At 49.8% G+C, this 18,831-nt stretch overlaps 1 protein-coding gene across 2 annotated transcripts in view; it reads right to left on the reverse strand.

Annotated features, from left to right (window-relative positions):
* The window catches only part of LIMS1 (LIM zinc finger domain containing 1), a 93,580-nt gene that overhangs the window by 58,828 nt on the left and 15,921 nt on the right, over positions 1-18,831 (reverse strand). The window contains exon 1 of one of the 2 annotated variants that reach the window (XM_060309420.2): positions 4,855-5,034. The exons of the other annotated variant lie outside the window; for it this stretch is intronic. The gene's annotated coding sequence lies outside the window, so the exon portion shown is untranslated. Of the gene's footprint in view, positions 1-4,854; positions 5,035-18,831 lie in introns of those variants that run through there. 2 annotated transcript variants of the gene reach the window in all.

Raw genomic sequence — 18,831 nt, forward strand, 5'->3', positions numbered from 1 at the left:
ACAGGAGACTGAACCCACCCACATGTTATGTAATCATTTTACACTAAGCTAAGCTTCCTAAAGGGTCCGCCACGCCCCCACCCCGTCTGCACAGTGCTGTCATCAGGCACACCGTCACCTCCAGGGGATGCTACCACTGACGCGACCACCTGATCTAACATAAAACTCTCATCTTCTCACCTGTGCGACTGAGAAAACTGCGTGCGTCTTTCCAACTGGTTTGGCCAACCTACCGCTGTGGCGTGTCAAGGCTGAGAGAAGGGGCTGACAAAGCCAGAGTGATGGGGGGCAGGGGGAGGTCTCCTGCCTCAACAAACAGCCCCTCAGCCTCTCCAGTAAGTTTCAACTGTGAACCCGCATTCTGGAATATGACCCTGTGGGGTGGATTAAAAAGGCTGAGTTTAAGGATCATTTTCTGGACTTCGGAATTGAGGTTCAGTAAGATTAACTGCCCCCCCCAAACAAGCAAAAATACCTAAAGTGAGGGGACTCTGCTCTGGCCACTCGGCTCTGTTAACTTTAATTAGAACAAATTATTTTTGGTGTCCTGGATAGAGAGGATGCTTAATGATGTACAATCGCTAACCCTTAAAGGCTGCACATCGTTAAAAAGTATTTTACGAAAAGAGGGAAAGTAAGTTGTATTGAAAATCCTCATCTTTGCAGAGAATTGCCAAAATAAATAATTATTTTTAAAGCTATATTTGAGGTATATATTGAAGACTAACATTGAATAATAACTTATTTTTTTGCCCTTTTTTCTTATCTCAGCGCATCCTCAACAACTCATTTATGAATGGGAAAAAAATGAGGCTCTAAATCCTAACAAAGTGATGTCTCTTGCAGGAATAGAAAAATCCATCCTAAAATTCACAGCAACTTCAAGGAACCCCAAAAAGCCAAAACAATTTTGAAAAAGATGAAGTTGGAGGTCTCACACTTCCTGATTTCAAAACTTACTACAAAGTTCCAGTAATCTAAATAGTGCAGTGCTGACATAAGGACAGACACACAGACCAATGGAAGAGAACGGAGGGCCTGGGAATAAACCCTCACAAATATGGTCAAATGATTTTCAACGAGGGTGCCAAGGCCACTCAATGGGGAAAGTGCAGTCTTTTCAACAAATGGTGTTGGGGAAAATGTATATCCACACGCAAAAGACTGAAGTTGGACTCTTAATCTCATACTATAAACAGAAATTAACTCCAAATAGCCCAAATAAAACTCTTAGAAGAAAATATAGGAGAAAAACTTCATGACAGTAGCTTTGGTTATGATTTATTGGATATGACACCACAAGCACAGGCAACAAAAGTAAAAACAGACAATGGGAACTACACCATCATTATAAACTTCTGTGCATCAAAGGACACAATCAACAGAGTGAAAAGGCCACCTACAGAATGGGAGAAAATATTTGAAAATCACGTATCTGATAAGGAGTTCATATCTAGAATCTATAAAAAACTCACACAACTCAACAACAGAAACCAACCAGATTAAGTGGGTATAGAGGGGAAAAGACTGGAAGACAGAAGTGAAGTGGGGCAAAGAGGACAAAGTAGGCAGAACCACAGGAAGAAAAGGAGGAAGGGGAAATTCCAAGAGCATTTAAAAATACTTTCTGCTTTGCTGGAAGAGACGTGTGCACTGTGGTGGATCTCGCCCGCAGAGGAGCTGAGATCCGTGGAAATTCCCATGTAAGGACGCCTGCTTGTGGCTGTTTCCGCAGGCGGACGCTACAGCTGCTCATCTGAGTAAGGCATTAGGCATCTGGAGGAAAAGATTCTTTGGCACCAGTGTCCATATATACATTAAAGGCTGTGGTTTCCATTCTTAATGGCCAGTAGATTTGCCAAGACAAGTCATGCCGCCCAAGTATGTGGTTCAGCGCCTGGCAGTCAAGGTCTCACAGTTTTCCTGTGGTCACTGCTGGCAGTGGAGACTGAGGCCGCGTGACTTTACTGCTCACCACGAACGGCCCCTCAGTCAGGAACGTGCTCACACGTGCAGTGACGTTCTGCCATCCGTAAATGGGACCTTTCTATCTCAGGCGAAGCTGCTTCCTGCCCACCCAGAATCCCTCCCAAGGGCTTCAAACAGAGCTCTACGTTTAGATGAGTCTCAGTAACCTCTCCTTAGGTCTACGCTGTGCAGCTTGGTAGCTACCAGCCACACACAGCAACTCAGGGGAGGCGAGTCCAAACTGAGGCATGCTGTAAGTGTAGAATACATTCAGGATTCCAAAGATTTAGTTCCCCAAAGCCTAAAGCATCTCAGTAATTGTTAATGTGACCACAGGATGTATATAGTTGGGACACGATAATAGTTTGGCATTTTGAGTTAAACCTAACATATTATTCAAGTTAGTTTCACCTGTTCCTTTCTGCACGTGGCTGCTAGGAAAACTTAAACTACACAGTGGCCGTGGCTCACGTGACATGTTATTGGACAGGCCGTTCTAGATAAGGTCACAGGCCCCGTTTAAGGAATCAAGAAATGTGGCCCAGAAATCATCCTGAGGCCAAGGCACTGAAAACTCAGGCGACCCCGTCCAAACTCAGGGTAACAGGAGCCTTTGATTCCTTTCACTGTAACCGCACGGCCCGGGGTGGGGCTGGGAGGGCAGCCTGGGCTGGGACCCCTACCCTCATCAGCTGGGGCAGGTTCGACTCCGGCCGTAACGCGTGCACATGAAGCTCCCTCGGGGGTTGCCAAGGACTAGAACCAAAGGAAAGCATTTCCACAGTCAGCATGGGGAAGGGCGTTCTCAGTAAGGGTGCTGCCCTTTCCTTTAAGGTCTTAGAAATCCTGTGGACACGCTCAGTGGCTGATTCAGTCACCCCGGGGTTAGTCAGAGAGCCTGGATCCTGAGTCTCTTTTTTCCTTCCTCTCCACTCCAACCACATCCATGGAATTCAGCCTCACAGGGCAGGGCGTGTGCAAAGCTTCCCGGGTGAACCCATCCCCTCCCACAGCTGCACTGCCGGCTCCGGTCCTCCGTCAGCTTCTCCCACCTCCTCGCGCTGGTCCATGAACTCACAAATCAGTACAATTAACTCCAAACTTCTGGTGGCGGCTCATGTTCTCCTTAGGACCGTTATTAATAACTGGCTGCTACCGCCCACATTTAAGTGTAGCTCTGCCATAACTGTAGCTACTTCCTGCCCACGCCTGCAGTCTCCTAAGACGCATGGATACGTCTTTTATTCACCACAGGGTCTGATCAGATGCACCACAAATGAAGACCTTTACAGTGGCCTGAGAAATAAGTAAAGTCAGACTCAACACTGACTTTCAATTACTGGCCAGGCCAATCAGGATTACAAGGAACGAAAAGCACCCTGACTAAGATATCCTGACTTGGCAGTCTGGACTTTATTTCTGGCTGGTTTGTGGAAAAGCCGCTTTTATGATTTCCTTGCAGCTGTTGCTAGCAACGTGCTGGGCTGGCAGCCCCGACTGGATTTCCTGCTTCGGTGATGCCATTTTCTGTTTTTTTTTTTTTTTTTTTTTTTTTTGCGGTTCGCGGGCCTCTCACTGTTGTGGCCTCTCCCGTTGCGGAGCACAGGCTCCGGATGCGCAGGCTCAGCGGCCATGGCTCACGGGCGCAGCCGCTCTGCGGCATGTGGGATCTTCCCGGACTGGGGCACGAACCCGTGTCCCCTGCATCGGCAGACGGACTCTCAGCCACTGCGCCACCAGGGAAGCCCCTTGCTATTTTTTTTTTTTTCGATGATGCCATTTTCTTATTCTCCACCCAACTTTCCCCAAATATTCACCATCACTTATTACGAGTGCCAACCCTTCTGAAGGTCTGGCTTAAGGAAGCTCACTGTGCGTGGATCCCTCCCAAAAGTACAGCAAGGTCAGGTCAGGGCAGGGGGAGTGGAGGGGGAACTGCAGGATTGCCCCCCCAACCACGCCCCTTTAGAGAAGGTGGAGGAGGGGCAGGGCAGAGGCAGGAAGGGGAAGGGAAGAGAGGGGAGAAGACTGAAGGAGGAAAAGGCCAAAGGAAGAAAGAGAAGGTCTGTGCAGCAGCGGTCGGGCTGCGGAGGCTCTGAAGAGGAGAGATTCTCAGGTGCTAAACAGAACGCGGTTCCTTCCAACCCTGAGACACGCTCAAATGGTGCAGAGTAGGGCTTCCCTGGTGGCGCAGTGGTTGAGAGTCCGCCTGCCGATGCAGCGAACACGGGTTTGTGCCCCGGTCTGGGAGGATCCCACATGCCGCGGAGCGGCTGGGCCCGTGAGCCATGGCCGCTGAGCCTGCACGTCGGGAGCCTGTGCTCCGCAACGGGAGAGGCCACGACAGTGAGAGGCCCGCGTACCGCCAAAAAAAAAAAAAAAAAAAAAATTTCATGTAATAAAATGCCAAAAAGCATCCCTAAGGTCTTTTATAGAAAAAGTCTCTGCAGGACCATAAACTCTATGGCACTGAACATTATCAAGGTTGTTAATATTTTCTCTGCAAACATAGAGTATAACCTCCCTTTCTCACCCACCCTTGCTGTGAAACCCATAAAACATCCAGTTGCTTTTACAGACATTTGACAATACACACCCACAGGAAGTAACAACCACGTCGTTGCCCTCTGCAGCAAGAAGCAGACATCAGCACGGCCGAAGGCTACTAGGAGGCCATTCTGCTACTGTGCTTGCAGGTTTAGACCAGTGTCTTTGAGGTTTGCTTTCAAATGACTGAGGAGGACAGGTCAGGGGGGAAACAAACCCAGAAACACAGCAGAAGCCTGCGACTGGCTGCTCTGGGCCGTCACCTCCACTGCTCTGGAGGCCACTGCCCATCTTCTCCCCTGCACACGCATGGCCACACCTCTGCAAAGAGGTCCTTACCTGCTGCCTCCAGACTCAGGAATGGGGGACCCCTCTCTGTGCGTCTGCCCTTACCCGCTTCATTTATCAGGGCTCCAGAAGCTGGGTTCCCATCACAGCGAGCTATCTTTAAAGCTCCTGTTTCCTACACTGCACAGAACTTCCTCATCTCAACTCAGTGTCTGTTGCCCCGAACTATATTTAAGCTGATGAAGCCACATCAGGGTTCTTCCTGCACGCAGTCGAGCCACGTGACAGTGTTACACGATAACCCCGCAGCCCTGAAGCAAGACAACACCCCCAATGTCACAACTCACATCCTGTTGGCTTGTTTTACATACTTTACTAAGTCAAGAAGTTCATCCACAAACTTACTGAAAGCGCTTGTAATATGCAGGAAAATATTGAGGAAAATAAATAATAACTGGTCAGCACGCAAGGAGCTGAACCCCTTTGGGTCTTGACGACACCTTCACATGTGAACTGACCGAGCATCTCTGAAGCCTTCTCTGGCACATCAGGTCAAGCAGCTGGTCTTTATTCATCTTTCTGGTGATGTGGCCCAACCCAGAGCCGGGCGGCCGCCCTCTGTCAGGCCAAGCGGTGGAAACTGCTCCTTCTGTCCTGGCTGACTCACAGCCAGGGCCGCCTCGTGCCAAGTTTCCACGGTAGAATAAAGGGGTCTTTGCTGGAGATGCAGGAAGAACTCGGGAGCCACTAGGTCAACCTTTCTGCAAGAACACGGCTTCCCCACCGGGATTCACCGAGAACACAAGGCCGGTCCTTAACCGCCTCCTTTGCTACAGAGCAGATTCCTGGGTTACAGGCCCTGAGGCTAATCTTTGAAAACAAGAAAACAACCCATGGCCCCTGCTTGTCCTCCAGCATGGCAGGCCCCTTGCAGGGCATCTGACCTCAGGGGGTCTGGCGCCTAGTAGGCAAGCCAGAGCAGAGAAAGCTCTGAGATTCGGGGCTCAGCCCTGAGCTTCACCCTGACCCTCAGGACTGGTGGGGATTTCTCACACGATACACGCACAGTAAACTTCCACCCAGGATCTTCCTCTGGGGTCTTCCCTGGTGGCGCAGTGGTTAAGAATCCGCCTGCCAATGCAGGGGACACGGTTTCAAGCCCTGGTCTGGGAAGATCCCATGCACCGCAACCAAGAGTAGCCCCCGCTCGCCGCAACTACAGAAAGCCCATGAGCAGCAACGAAGACCCAACGCAGCCAAAAATAAAATATAAAATAAATAAATAAACCTTAAACAAAAAAAAAAGGGAGAATCTTCCTCTGGCCTTGATTTTTACGCCCTTTCAGGAAGCGGGCAGTGCAGGCCAGTCTGTGGGGAGAAACAGGCCCTCGTCCCCAATTCCTGCCCCAGACACAAACCCTGGGAAGCAGCCAGGATCTCTCTCAGGAGGAGAACAGAACGGAAGTCTCAGGAGCTGCAGCCCCAGGATGTGGAATTCTCCCTAAGAATGTAGCTTACGCCGCTGCAGTTAACACCCAAGAGGGGAACGCTCACATCTTGGCCCCATTCGTGACTGATCACAGGCACCGCAAAGGACACCCACAGGGTGTGTGGGCAGGGTGTCCAGACGGCCACCTGGAGCCCCTCCTCCTTTCCAGATGGTTCTCTAAGGGCAGCCCAGTCGTTCTCCAACTCTCTGCCGTCAGGAGACACCTCTTACCTTTTAAAAGACAAAACCAGGAGGCCATTCTCAATCCTTCCCTCATGTTTGACTTTATAAACAAGGCTCCCCAGCAAGTCCCAACTCGATTCCCTCAGCCTCCAGACGGCCCCGCCCGCATCAGGGTCACCCATCACTGTCTCCTGCAGGACCCCTTCCACTCCCGCCTTTAGGAGAGAGAAGCCCCCTTTCTGGCCCCACTGTCTCCCCGTGACCCCCATCCTCACGGCTCTACTACCTCCTCTGCGCCAGCAACGCCAACCAGACTCCCCCAACTTCACAGTCAGGCACCAAACTGTCTGCGGGCTACTTCTACGCGACATCCTCACCAGCAACTCAAAGCCCGGAGGATTAAATGAAACTGCCCGCGCCGGCGCCTGCACCCTCCGGGTGAGCCTCCTGTGGCCCGGCCATGCACTCCAGCCACTAGCCGGTGAGCTCCCGGCCACCCGTGCCTTCCTGTCCTCAGACCCCCCACCCCCACTTCTGCTCAGTCTGGCTCCTGAGCAGTTTTCCCATTTCTTCTCTCCTACGTCACCGTTGTTGGACCCCTGCTGCCCGCCTGGCCTGCGATTCCCGGGTGCCCGGATCGCGTGCCCGGCCGGTACCTGTGATCAACCCCCAGAGACCCGGCCAGCAAGGACTCCCCAGGAAGCGGGTCCCTAACCAACCGGCTTCGCTCAGCACGGAAGCTCACCTGCAGCCCCCGGCCCACCCCGCCCCCATCCTCTTCTCTGGACACTCCCGCCACTCAGGCAGTGCAGACCGGCAGCTGCCCACGCGCGCGCACACACACACACACACGCGCGCGCACGCACGCACACGCACAGACACACACAGGCACGCGGTGCGGGGGGCTGCAGCGCACACTGGACTCTCGGCCAGGAAGATCCTCCCCACGTGCCCTCACCGACATCCCTGCACACGGCGGGGGCACCGGGTTCGCAGGACCCCGACCCTCGCGCTTCTGCTGCACGGCTTCCTTTCCTGCGCTCCGGGGAGCTGGACTCCCGCCCGTCCAGGCCCTGGGCCCATGCCTGGCACACACTGGGTACTTGGCAAAGTTCAACGAAACCGAGCCTGTAGGAGGGGTGGCGGTTTGAACCTCTTGGATGAGGACGGTGGTGCAGGTGGAAATTCCAGACTCCTTACGGCCCCCAGGGAGAAGCGTCAGAAGACAGCCGCGGAGGTCAGAGCACAGCCGCCACGTTAAAGCCTGGTTCTCAAGAACAGGATGCCTCTCAGAGCGGGGACAGGGCTGTCACCCTGGAGCTGGACAGGGGCTGCAGCGCACAGCGGTGCCTGGTACACCCGCAGGCGGACAGCAAACAGGGAGGCCCACAGCCGAGGCCCAGCATCCTCCACCAGGTGGAGCTTCCGCTCCGTGTCACCCCTGCCTCAGGCTGGACGCCTGGTAACGGGACCCGTCTTCTCCGTCTGGCCGCGGCCAAGCTTGTGTTTTCCTTGGCAGGCCTCACACAGACAGAAAGCAGTCAGGTTAAATGCCTTCCACGGGGTACCCCTGAGTGCACATGGATCGCGTTCCATGTCCTTGCATGTCTTTCCCTCTCTGCCTTTTAAAAACTCTGGAGTAATTTCACCCAACTTGTTTTACTCAATCAAGTGCTACTGAATCTCTCCATCTTTAAATACTCTTCTTAATCCTGACTATGAAACCGATTTATAACCCCCCAAATCTGTCATATTCATCCCTATATAAGCTTTCCCTGAGGTCTCTGCTCTATTTCACTGGAAAAAATATTAGTTTGCTTTACCAGCCATCTCTCATTTAAAAACAAAAAAACAAAACAAAACAAAAACCTTTCCAACAGATTGTAATCAATGTCTTAAAGGCTTTGAGCTTCTAAATAGGATAAAAAAGAAATTAATACCACTTCTGAGAGTAAAGATTAAAGTAAAATCCAAGCAAACTTTGCTTCACTCAATTGACAAATCTCAGGGCATTCCCAGAAAACTTAGTGTTAATTAAAACTGTGTAAAAGTACTCTGTGATCATATCTAAGATAAAAGTATGTGCTATGCTCAGAGAATTATAAAAACGTTTTTCCCCTTTTTGTTTTAACTTGAACCACAGTCCTGTGGATGCAAACTTTGTGACATCCAGCATCGCTGACATTGTCCTGCATCCCTGGCCCCATCCAGCATCCCTGATCCCATCCAGCATCCCCGATCCCATCCAGCAACCCCGATCCCATCCAGCAACCCTGGCCCTAGCCAACTCCATATCTACATGCCCCAAACCATCAAGGTAACAAAAAATGCCCACAAGTTCCCAGTGGCTCCTTAGGGAACAGCTCTAGCCTCACTGAGAACTACTGACCTGGAGGATTTTTGAGGCCATCAAGCTACCTAACGGCAAAAGCGCTGACTATCTGAGGGACCCTCTGTTGCAGGCCTCCCCTCCACCCCAACCCCCTGCTCTGCCTGCCCCTCCCCCACCGAGTGCAGACGAACGTCTCACTGGCCTCGGCCCAGTCCCTCTGCCCCCTGAGGCAGGTGTCCTGTTAGTGTCGCCCTGCAGTTTCTCCTGTCCTGTTGGCACCTCTTTGGGGCTGGGTTTGGCTACAGACTCAAGAATGTTGTATCCCACATTATCCAAGCAGCCCCCCTGACTCTCAGGAAAGACTAAACAACCCTGGGGACTCAGATTCTGACTTCTCGATAGTCATTACAGATCAAAACATACAATTCTTTAGAGGAAAGAGGGCCTAAGAGGAAAAGGGAGCACAGGAGGGCGCAGCTGCACTGCCCCGCCCACAGGTCAGCGTCCTGTCCAGACCCTCAGCCCCACGACGGCAGGACCACGAGGCCGCGGCGGAACAAAGTCCCCGACAAACTCCCCGGAGGGAAGGGGAGAGCTGAGGACATCGGGATGGCTACAAGGCCGGGAACAGAGAGGGAGCCATGCTGGGTGGGCGTGAGTGCGGAGCCAGGCCTGGCCGCACAGGCGTCGGGCCAAGCTTGCTGCCTCCTGTTGCCCCTGTCTGAAGAAAGGTTAGTTCCCGTTTTTATCCTATGTCTGCAAATGTATAAAAAAAAAGGGAGGCATGGGTGTGGTTGGGGGAGGGGTGAGGAGGCCAAGCACAGAGGATCTGGGGGCAATAAAGACGCTCTGCATGCAGAGGCCGTAACGGTGGATGCAAGTCATTACACATTTCTCAAAAGCCACAGCACGCACCACGCCAAGAGTGAGCCCTAACGTAAACTAGGGACCGTGACCTATCGAGGTAGGTTCATCAATTATAATAAATGCACCATCGGGGGGGAGTCTGGGCGGGGGGGCAGGGCGTGTATGGGAAATCTCTGCGCCTGCCCCTCAACTTTGCTGTGACCCTAAAACTACACTAAAAAATAAAGTCTTTAAGAAAAATTAGCAAGGCTGTAAAAACTGAATGATACTCAAGTAGTCCCCAACTCAAGCATCAAAAATTTGAAGCCAATTCTGTTTACAATTTTGCCATTTCCACAGGAGCCATATCATAAATTTCATTAATAAAATCATGACCAACCCACAAAAGCTTGCTCAAGTCCAAACTGTAGCTGAAAAGGGAGACGGCATAGCAGCAATCCAGGGATGATCACTTCGGACAAATTATGTCACACTCCTCGTCTGTAACACAGGTATGGGAATACCCGCCATGGGAATTTCACGTGGTGTTCAAGTTCAAGTGAGAAAGTTACACCCGACAGTCATGAGTGACAACCCCCCCGAACCCAATCTGGGGCTGAGTGACAGGCAGAGGGGAGTCCAGGGTTCAGCAGCCTGGACCACGGGTACAGGGTCTGTGTGGAAGGGGGGGTCCTGGGCAGTGGGAGAGGGGCCAGAGGGAAAAGAGCCCCCAGCCAGGGCGCCTGTCGACACAGAGGAGAGGCGTCTGCTAAGTACGGGTCGTGGTGAGCAGGGAGCGCCTTACACAGCCCGTCACTGCCAAGTGCACATGCAAGAGCAACACCAAAAGGTTTCCAGAGCTTCAATCATCTGTTCTCCTGTGAAAAGTCTCTCCTTGATGTTATCTAGCTTTCTACGGCCCCTAGAGAAAGTTCATCCACTTAAAAATGGAAATTCAACCACAAAATTCATGTATTCTCTACCCTTAGGAAAAAGATATTCAAAGCCTTGGAAAATATCCAGACCTAATCCAAAGCAAAGTCCACAAAGAGAGCGGACTTTCAGCCTAATTCCCTGACACACGTAAACTGCACTCCCAAATGGATTTCCACTGTATTTGGATTCAGGCATCTTTTAAACCAGGAGCATGGAGACTGAATAAAGACTTTAAAGCATGATAAAAAAAAAAAAAAAGCCAAATTTGAGTTCAAACCCAGATCAGCCACCTACTACCTGGGAGAAAGGTCTTTAACTTCACTGAGCTTCTCAAAAACCTCTGGGAGCCTCACCATCACTGCTGGCTTTGATGGTGGTGGTGGGGGGGTCTCTCCTCTGCCCCTTCGTATCTTTGCTCAGAGGTCATGGCGGTGAAACCTTCCCCGACCTCCCACCCCAGACCTTCCTCTAACTTACGTCTCTACCCATCACTTATCACCATCTAATGCGTCTCATTTGTTTGGTTATGATCTCTCCCCACAACAAAGACATAAGCCCCCTGAGTATGGGGAGTTTCATCTGCTCTACTTCCTGCTGTATCCCCAGAGACTGGGACATATCTGGCCCAGGGTGAGGTTTCAGACATATTTAACTGAATATGTGAACTCAAGTGAATTAATTCACCCCTCCGCTGAGAATCATACACTGTGTAATCAAACAGAATTTTATTCCAGAGATGTAAGGATGGTTCAATATCAGGAAATCAATCAATGTGATACAGCACATTAACAAAATGAAGAATAAATATCATATGACCATCTCAGTAGATGCAGGGAAAGCCTTTGAGAAAATTCAGCATCTATTCATGAAAAAGAACCTCTCAACAAAGTGGGTACGGAGGGAACATACCTCAACATAATAAAGGCTGTACATGACAATCCCATAGCTAACATCATAAAAATAAAAATGTTTTGCACACTGACCGGCACACAGTAAGTACTCAACTATTGTTAGTTTCCTTTCAGTTCCCAAGTCAAGATAATTGGCCAACAGCTGCTGAACACTCCAAGTGGGAAACTCTAACAGCATGGTCAAAAGATCACTCTACCCAGTGAAACAAACAGGAAAAGCAGAGTTGCCTATCACAGTACTACTCAGTGTAGCTGCGACCGTGAGAGTTTCTTTTCAACCTACAGTGAGATCAGCGCAGAAGTTGAGAACAGGTATAAAGTTACTAATTTGACAGAGAAATTTCACATCTTCTGAATCTAAAAAGAAAAAAATTGAGATTTGTACTCATATCATTTTTTTTCACTTCATTTTTCTAGTAACCCATTTTTATTGTCTTTTACAGAAGCATCGGTCCACAATGGACCGGAATTTTTTTTTTTTTTAAAGAAAAGCCTCACCCTTCACTACAGTCTGGAAAGCACTGGTCACGCACACCTGCCGGGGCCCAGGAAGCCGCAGAGAACCAGCAAAGCTCGCTCGCACTGCATGTGCGGAACTGCAGATCGGGCCGGGCTCTAGGCCAAGAGAGGATGGACGAGGGGCGGGCGGAGACGTAGGCTCGGCCAGGAGCTGCCTCTGGGGTCCAGGCGGGTTCCAGAACATAAGAGAATTCCCTAAGACAATGTTTCTCAGATTCTCCTATGACTGCAGTGGCAAAGGAATCAGAGGCCCGGGGGGAGAGGATGACAAAGGAGCACGAGGGGCCTTGGGGCTGATGGGCTGCAGGGAACCACCCTGTTGGCAGAGATGATGTCACGAGGAAAAACTGACAGTGTGAAGCTCAGTACGCAGCTTACGTGCGCCAGTTACACCCCAGTACAGGGAAATTCCTGGAAGGCGAAGGAGAGACATAAGGCACAGAAGATGGATGCGAACTCAGGTCAGGATGAACAGGCTGCGGTTCCTCAAGTCCTCCGTCCCCAGCAGCTCTGATGGGCCACGTGCAGCACCGCCAGCGCGCAGACATGAGCTGCAGCGCGCTCGCTGCTCGTGTGTCTGTGTCTCATCATGGTTTTGCACCCGCTGCACTAAATTCACACTGTCCGGGAGAACTTCACCTTTTACCCACCTTTTCTAACAGGTAAGGGTCAGTGGTGACCCTACAGGTGACCCTGTAGGTTAAGGGTCCTTAACCTACAGGCAGGCTGTTGGTCGGATCTGGCCGAGCTCCCGAAGGACACACGACTCCGAGGGAGACCTTCCCCGTCGGCCACTTGCAGAACTGTCTCTGGGCTGCCTGCCCCTCCACCCCCGGAGCAGCTCCCCCAGATGAGGACTTGAGCCCACACCTCTGTGTGTGTACCTTCTCATCATACAGGATTATGTGTCAAATGTGCAAAGCTAAAGAGCGAGAGCCTTCCAAGAAAGAGCAGATGAAATGTTTGAGGTTCACTGTCTAAAACAGTGGTCACTCTCTTTTACCACTGGCTGGGAGCGTTTCTGGAACGTCACGTGAGGCTGCTTCGGTCCCTCCTGAACGCGACCCCAGAGGAAGGTATCACAGCGTCTCCGTGGGACTGCACTGCCCACCTGGCGTCAGTCGTGTGGGGATGAGCGACTACAGCCGTCCGTGTCTATTTTCGGGGGTATCCACACTGTTTGCAAACAGCTCCAAGACAACATCCAGAATAGTGGAACAGGGATGAAACATGGCTCAAGACACTTCTCAGTTACCATCCGCCCCATGGGACCCACAGAAGTCCTGCTACTTCCACGGACAAGACGCAATGTGGTCGAGGACCTAGACCCATAAACTACATAGTAATTCACCCCAGCCTTAAAAGACCTCTCTCTTCCTGCAGATAACCTCCAAAGACTATCTAAAAAGACCACCTTGGGCTTCCCTGGTGGCGCAGTGGTTGAGAGTCCACTTGCCGATGCAGGAGACACGGGTTCGTGCCCTGGTCCGGGAAGATGCCACATGCTGCGGAGCGGCTGGGCCTGTGAGCCATGGCCGCTGAGCCTGCGCGTCCAGAGCCTGTGCTCCGGAGAGGCCACTGTGGGAGAGGCCTGCGTACCACAAAAAAAAAAAAAAGAGAAATGCCAGAACAACAGAGGCACTGAGCACTATAAAAACATGAGCAAGCTCTGCTGGGCTGTTAGAACGGAGCCTACAGTCCAAGGGAGGGAAGGGTAAACACTTGTACATCTGTGATTACCTGCCAGTAGACATCAGGGACGCTGCAGCAAGAATGCCCACAATGACCTTCCTCTCGCTCCTGAACCTGCAATGTCTCAGGTGTCTGACACTCCAAGGTCATTTCTCTTTGCTGGTAAGTGTTAACATCTAATGGTCCAAGGTCATCTCTCTTTGCTGGAAAGCATTACTATCTAACAGTCCAAGGTCATCTCTCTTTGCTGGAAACTGTTAATAGAGCAGTAGGATCTTGTATTTTACGTCTTTATTTCATTAGACATTCAGCCCTTTGTTTTTCGTGCGTCATAAACATGCTGGGTTTGCTGGAAGAAATAAATCAATTCTTTCTCAAACACACACACAAAGTTGGGTACCTTGACATTGAAAATCTCATGAAGCATTTTACACTTCAAACTTTGAAACTTTAACTTACAGAAACTGCCTATTCTCTAATTTTGATTAAAGAGGGTAATATATATGAATCTGACACTATGTCCAACATGTTATAAAAAGGTCAGTTCATGAGTCCCGTGTTAAAACTGTTAAGTCCTTGCAATCAACGAGAAAAACATGGTCCCAAGAAGAAAGGCACAGGTTCACCTTGTAATCTGTTTCTAAATATAAATAACTCATTTTTTAAAATAAATTTATTTATTTATATTATATTTTTGGCTGCCTTGGGTCTTTGTTGTGGTGCATGGGCTTCTCATTGCTGTGGTTTCACTTGTTGCAGAGCACAGGCTCTAGGCGCATGGGCTTCAGTAGCTGCAGCACACGGGCTCAGTAGTTGTGGCTCGTGGGCTCTAGAGCACAGGCTCAGTAGTTGTGGCGCACGGGCTTAGTTGCTCCCGGATCAGGGCTCGAACCCTTGTCCCCTGCATTGACAGGTGGATTCTTAACCACTGCGCCACCAGGGAAGTCCCAACAACTCATTTTTAAAAAGACTCAAGTTTTTAACACTTTGGCTATTCCTCAAAAAGTTAAACACAGAATAACCATATAATCCAGCAATTCCACTCCTAAGTATATAGTCAAAAGAATTCAAAGCAGGGACTCAAACAGACATTTGCACACCCATGTTCACAGCAGCATTACTCACTAAAGCCAAAAAGTGGAAGCAACCCACGTGTCCAAAACAGGTAAACGGATAAACAAAATGTGATCCACACATACAATGGAATGTAGTTCAGCTACAAAAGGAAGGAAATCCTGACACCTGCTACGACGTGACGAGCCTGGAGGACATTGTGCTCAGTGACATAAGCCAAACACTAAAAGACAGATCCTGTGGGACTCCACTTACACGAGTTCCCCAGAGTCATCAGATTCGTACAGACAGAAAGTAGGACAGAGCTCCCAGCGGCCAGAGGCAGGGGCACAGGAGTTAGCGTTTAACAGGGACAGGGTTTGTTTGGGATGACAAAAAGTTCTGGGGGGCTTCCCTGGTGGTGCAGTGGTTGAGTCCGCCTGCCGATGCAGGGGACGCGGGTTCGTGCCCCCGTCCGGGAAGATCCCACATGCCGCGGAGCGGCTGGGCCCATGAGCCATGGCCGCTGAGCCTGCACGTCCGGAGCCTGTGCTCTGTAATGGGAGAGGCCACAAAGTGAGAGGCCCGCGTACCGCAAAAAAAAAAAAAAAAAAAAAGCTCTGGAAATAGTGGTAATGGCTGCACACGTTTGGGGTTTTTTTTAGTTGTAGTATAGTTGACATATAACATTATTTTCGATTCAGGTTTACAACATAACGGTTTGACATTCGTCTACACTAAGAATTGATCTCCACAATAAAACTAGTTACCATCCATCACCATACAAAGTTACAAAATTTTCTTTCTTGTGATGAGGACTTTCAAGATCGACTCTCTTAGCAGCGTTCAAATACACAGAACACCATTATGAACTATAGTCACCATGCTGTGCATGACATCCCCCAGACTTACGTATTTCCTAAGTGCAAGTCTGTACCTTTTGACCCCCTTCACCCATTTTGCCCAACCCCCCCACTTCTGGCAATGACCAATCTGTTCTCTGTATCCGTGAGTTTCGTTTTGTTTTGTTTGATGATTTTTTTTGTTTTTTTTGGATTCCACATAAGTGAGATCATTTGTCTTTCTGTGTGACTTATTTCACTTAGCATGACACCCTCCAGATCCATCCCTGTTGCTGCAAATGACATTATTTCATTCTTTTTTATGGCTGAGTAATATTCCACTGCATACATACCACATCTTCTTTATCCATTCATCCGTCGATGGACACTTAGGTTGTTGGTGCCCTTTCTTCTCAGCTTAAAGAAGTCCCTTTAACATTTCCTACAAGCTCTTTCCTACTTCCTAAAGAAGTCCATTTAACATTTCCTACAAGGTCATGACACCATCCAGATCCATCCTTGTTGCTGCAAATGACATTATTTCATTCTTTTTTATGGCCGAGTAATATTCCACTGCATTCACACCACAACTTCTTTATCCATTCATCTGTCGATGGACACTTAGGTTGTTGGTGCCCTTTTTTCTCAGCTTAAAGAAGTCCCTTTAACATTTCCTACAAGGTCAGTGTAGTGTTGATGAACTCCTTCAGCTCTTGCGTCTGGAAAACTCTTTATCTCTCCCACAAATCCAAATGATAATCGAGCTGAGTAAAGAATTCTTGGTTGGAAGGTCTTTCCTTTCATCACTTCAAATACGTCAAGCCACTCCCTTCTGGCCTGTAAGGTTTCTGCTGAAAAAATCTGACGAACTTAACAGTTCTGAACTGTACACTTAAAAATGGTTAAATGGTAAATTTTACATTATGTATGTTTTAGCACCATAAAGAAAAAACAAAAGCAATTAGAAATGAGAAATAAACTGGGGGAAAAAAGGAGTCCAGTTTTCAAAGCGTTTTCACCTCGACCATTTCATTATTCTTCTTCTCATTTTACAAATGAAAAACTGAGGTGCAAACACCAAATCAGGGCAAAGCACGGATCAGCTCCCCAGCCAGCGGGCTCTGCAGGCCGGTGCTTGCCCCCTCTCAGGACAGCCTTCTCATTCTTCTTACTCCCCCTCTCTCCACCAACCTTCAACTGAACAATTTAATGACCACCCGGGGGTAAAAGCATTACTCATAAGACTAAGAGAAAAACCTGTGACCATCTGAAAAAGTGGGTATTTTACAGAGGATCGGCACATACAACACCCTGTGTGTCCAGCACCCACTTCCACGTCTGGATACGTTAGGATGCTTTCAGCTGCAAGGAACAAAAACACCCAAAGTCAAACTGGTGTAAACGGTGAGAAACTTATCACACATAATTGGGAGATCGGACTTGGGAGAGACCCAGGCCCAGGACAGATCAGAAGCTCACAAATCCAGGTTCCTTCCATCCTCAGTTCTGACAGCTTCGTGCCAGATTTGTCTCAAGGCTGATCCCTTCATGGTCGCAGGATGGCTGCCAGGGGGGAACGAGGACTACCATTTCATCATCTGAAGATTCATTACTACCATTATTACAAAGGGCACTGAAAAAGCAAAAAAAAAAAAAATGCTGCATCTTGTTATTAAGAAAAACACAGGGAATGGATGCTGCTAGGCAAGCAACAATGCCCACTCTGCAGTGTCGCAAACCTTTATAGGTCCATGAATCCCCCAAGGATCTCATTCAGTGGGTCAGGGTGGGGTTAGGTCACAGGTGATGCTGAGGTTTCTGCCCCCCCGCCCCCAGCACCTGACAGCCTCGTCCTGTATCTGTCAGGCTGGCTGCCGGGGGGGCTTGGGAGCTCACCACACAGCTCTCTCTCAGCTGCACAAAACACTCAATGGTGACAAACCAACCATAAACTCCAGCCCTAACGCAGATACCACGGCCGCCTGGAGCGAAAGACGTCAACACCATATCAACCCAGCACCCCCTGGAGTCTGTGGCCTGGAAACATTTCTTAGTGAGAACTGTTCCTTCGAACACTGTTTACTGTATGGACTAGTCCCTCCCAAGGTTCAGGCTGCTGAAGGGCCCCCCACCTGCTCTGGCATCCTGCTGCACCTCTGCTCGGTCCCAGGCTGCAGACTTTGCTCTCCTGTCTCTCTGGATCTCTCTCTTTAACATACAGGAAAATCCTTCAAAAGGAACACGTCTCAGCTGTGTCTACAGACCCCCCGCCGGGCACCTGGTGCTCAGATTAACAGCACCTGAATCACCTTTGTTTTTAAAAGGATGGACCACAACCAGGCAGAAAACATTTTTTTTCCCTGATCCACACCCGTTTCTAGTAATGACGCCTCAGTTCTCCTTCTGTGAGACGGAGTGAGGAAGCCCTGCTCCCCCGGGTGGACACCCGCCCACTGAGGCCAGGCCGACCCGCTGCTCCCGACACCGGGATCCTGAGCCCAATGACACAGCGGGTAAAGAAGCCGGAAAGGACTCATCCCAAGAAAGGCAATCTGAAGACAGGGTGACTAATACCCCGGTTCTTTCCGAAATATGAATAATCAGTTTTCCTCTTATCTACAATTTCACAGCCTTTCCGATAACCCCTTTCTTGACTTAGGTTAGCCAGAGCTGCTTTCTGTTGCCTGTAACTGAAGGAGTCCAGTGGACAGACAGAATGACTACGGAGAATCACGCACTTCCCTGCACAGCAGGACGGGTCACTCAGCTTCAGAGACGACCCAGAGCCCTTCACCTGACAAGGGGATGGGGTCCATCAGCACATGTACTCTGTGCCCCTTTGCAAACATGGAGCGATTCCTTCTGTGTTTTATGGCCAACAAAGAGGGCACTTCAGACATCAACGAACGGTACTTTCCCAAAGGAAAGCCCCAAACTCGAAGGGTCCACACTGCACGGCTGACACGGCTGTAAACAAGGCACAAGTCCTGCCACAAGGGCTCACCTCACACACTCTAGAAACAGAACTGTCTTCCTCAAACGTGCAAAGGAAAATGACCAGAGAAAGAAACAAGCCACAGAAAAAGATACCCGGGTTCCCCGAGACCAGAGACGCACCGTTCCCAAGAACCATAACAAGAAGAATGCACCAGGAGCTGTGAATTCATGGTCAGTGGACATAACGGGCGTTGATCACATCCCAACTCACCGCATGAGGCCAGTGCT

The sequence above is a fragment of the Globicephala melas genome, chromosome 12 (assembly GCF_963455315.2).
Source record: "Globicephala melas chromosome 12, mGloMel1.2, whole genome shotgun sequence".
Lineage (NCBI taxonomy): Eukaryota > Metazoa > Chordata > Mammalia > Artiodactyla > Delphinidae > Globicephala > Globicephala melas.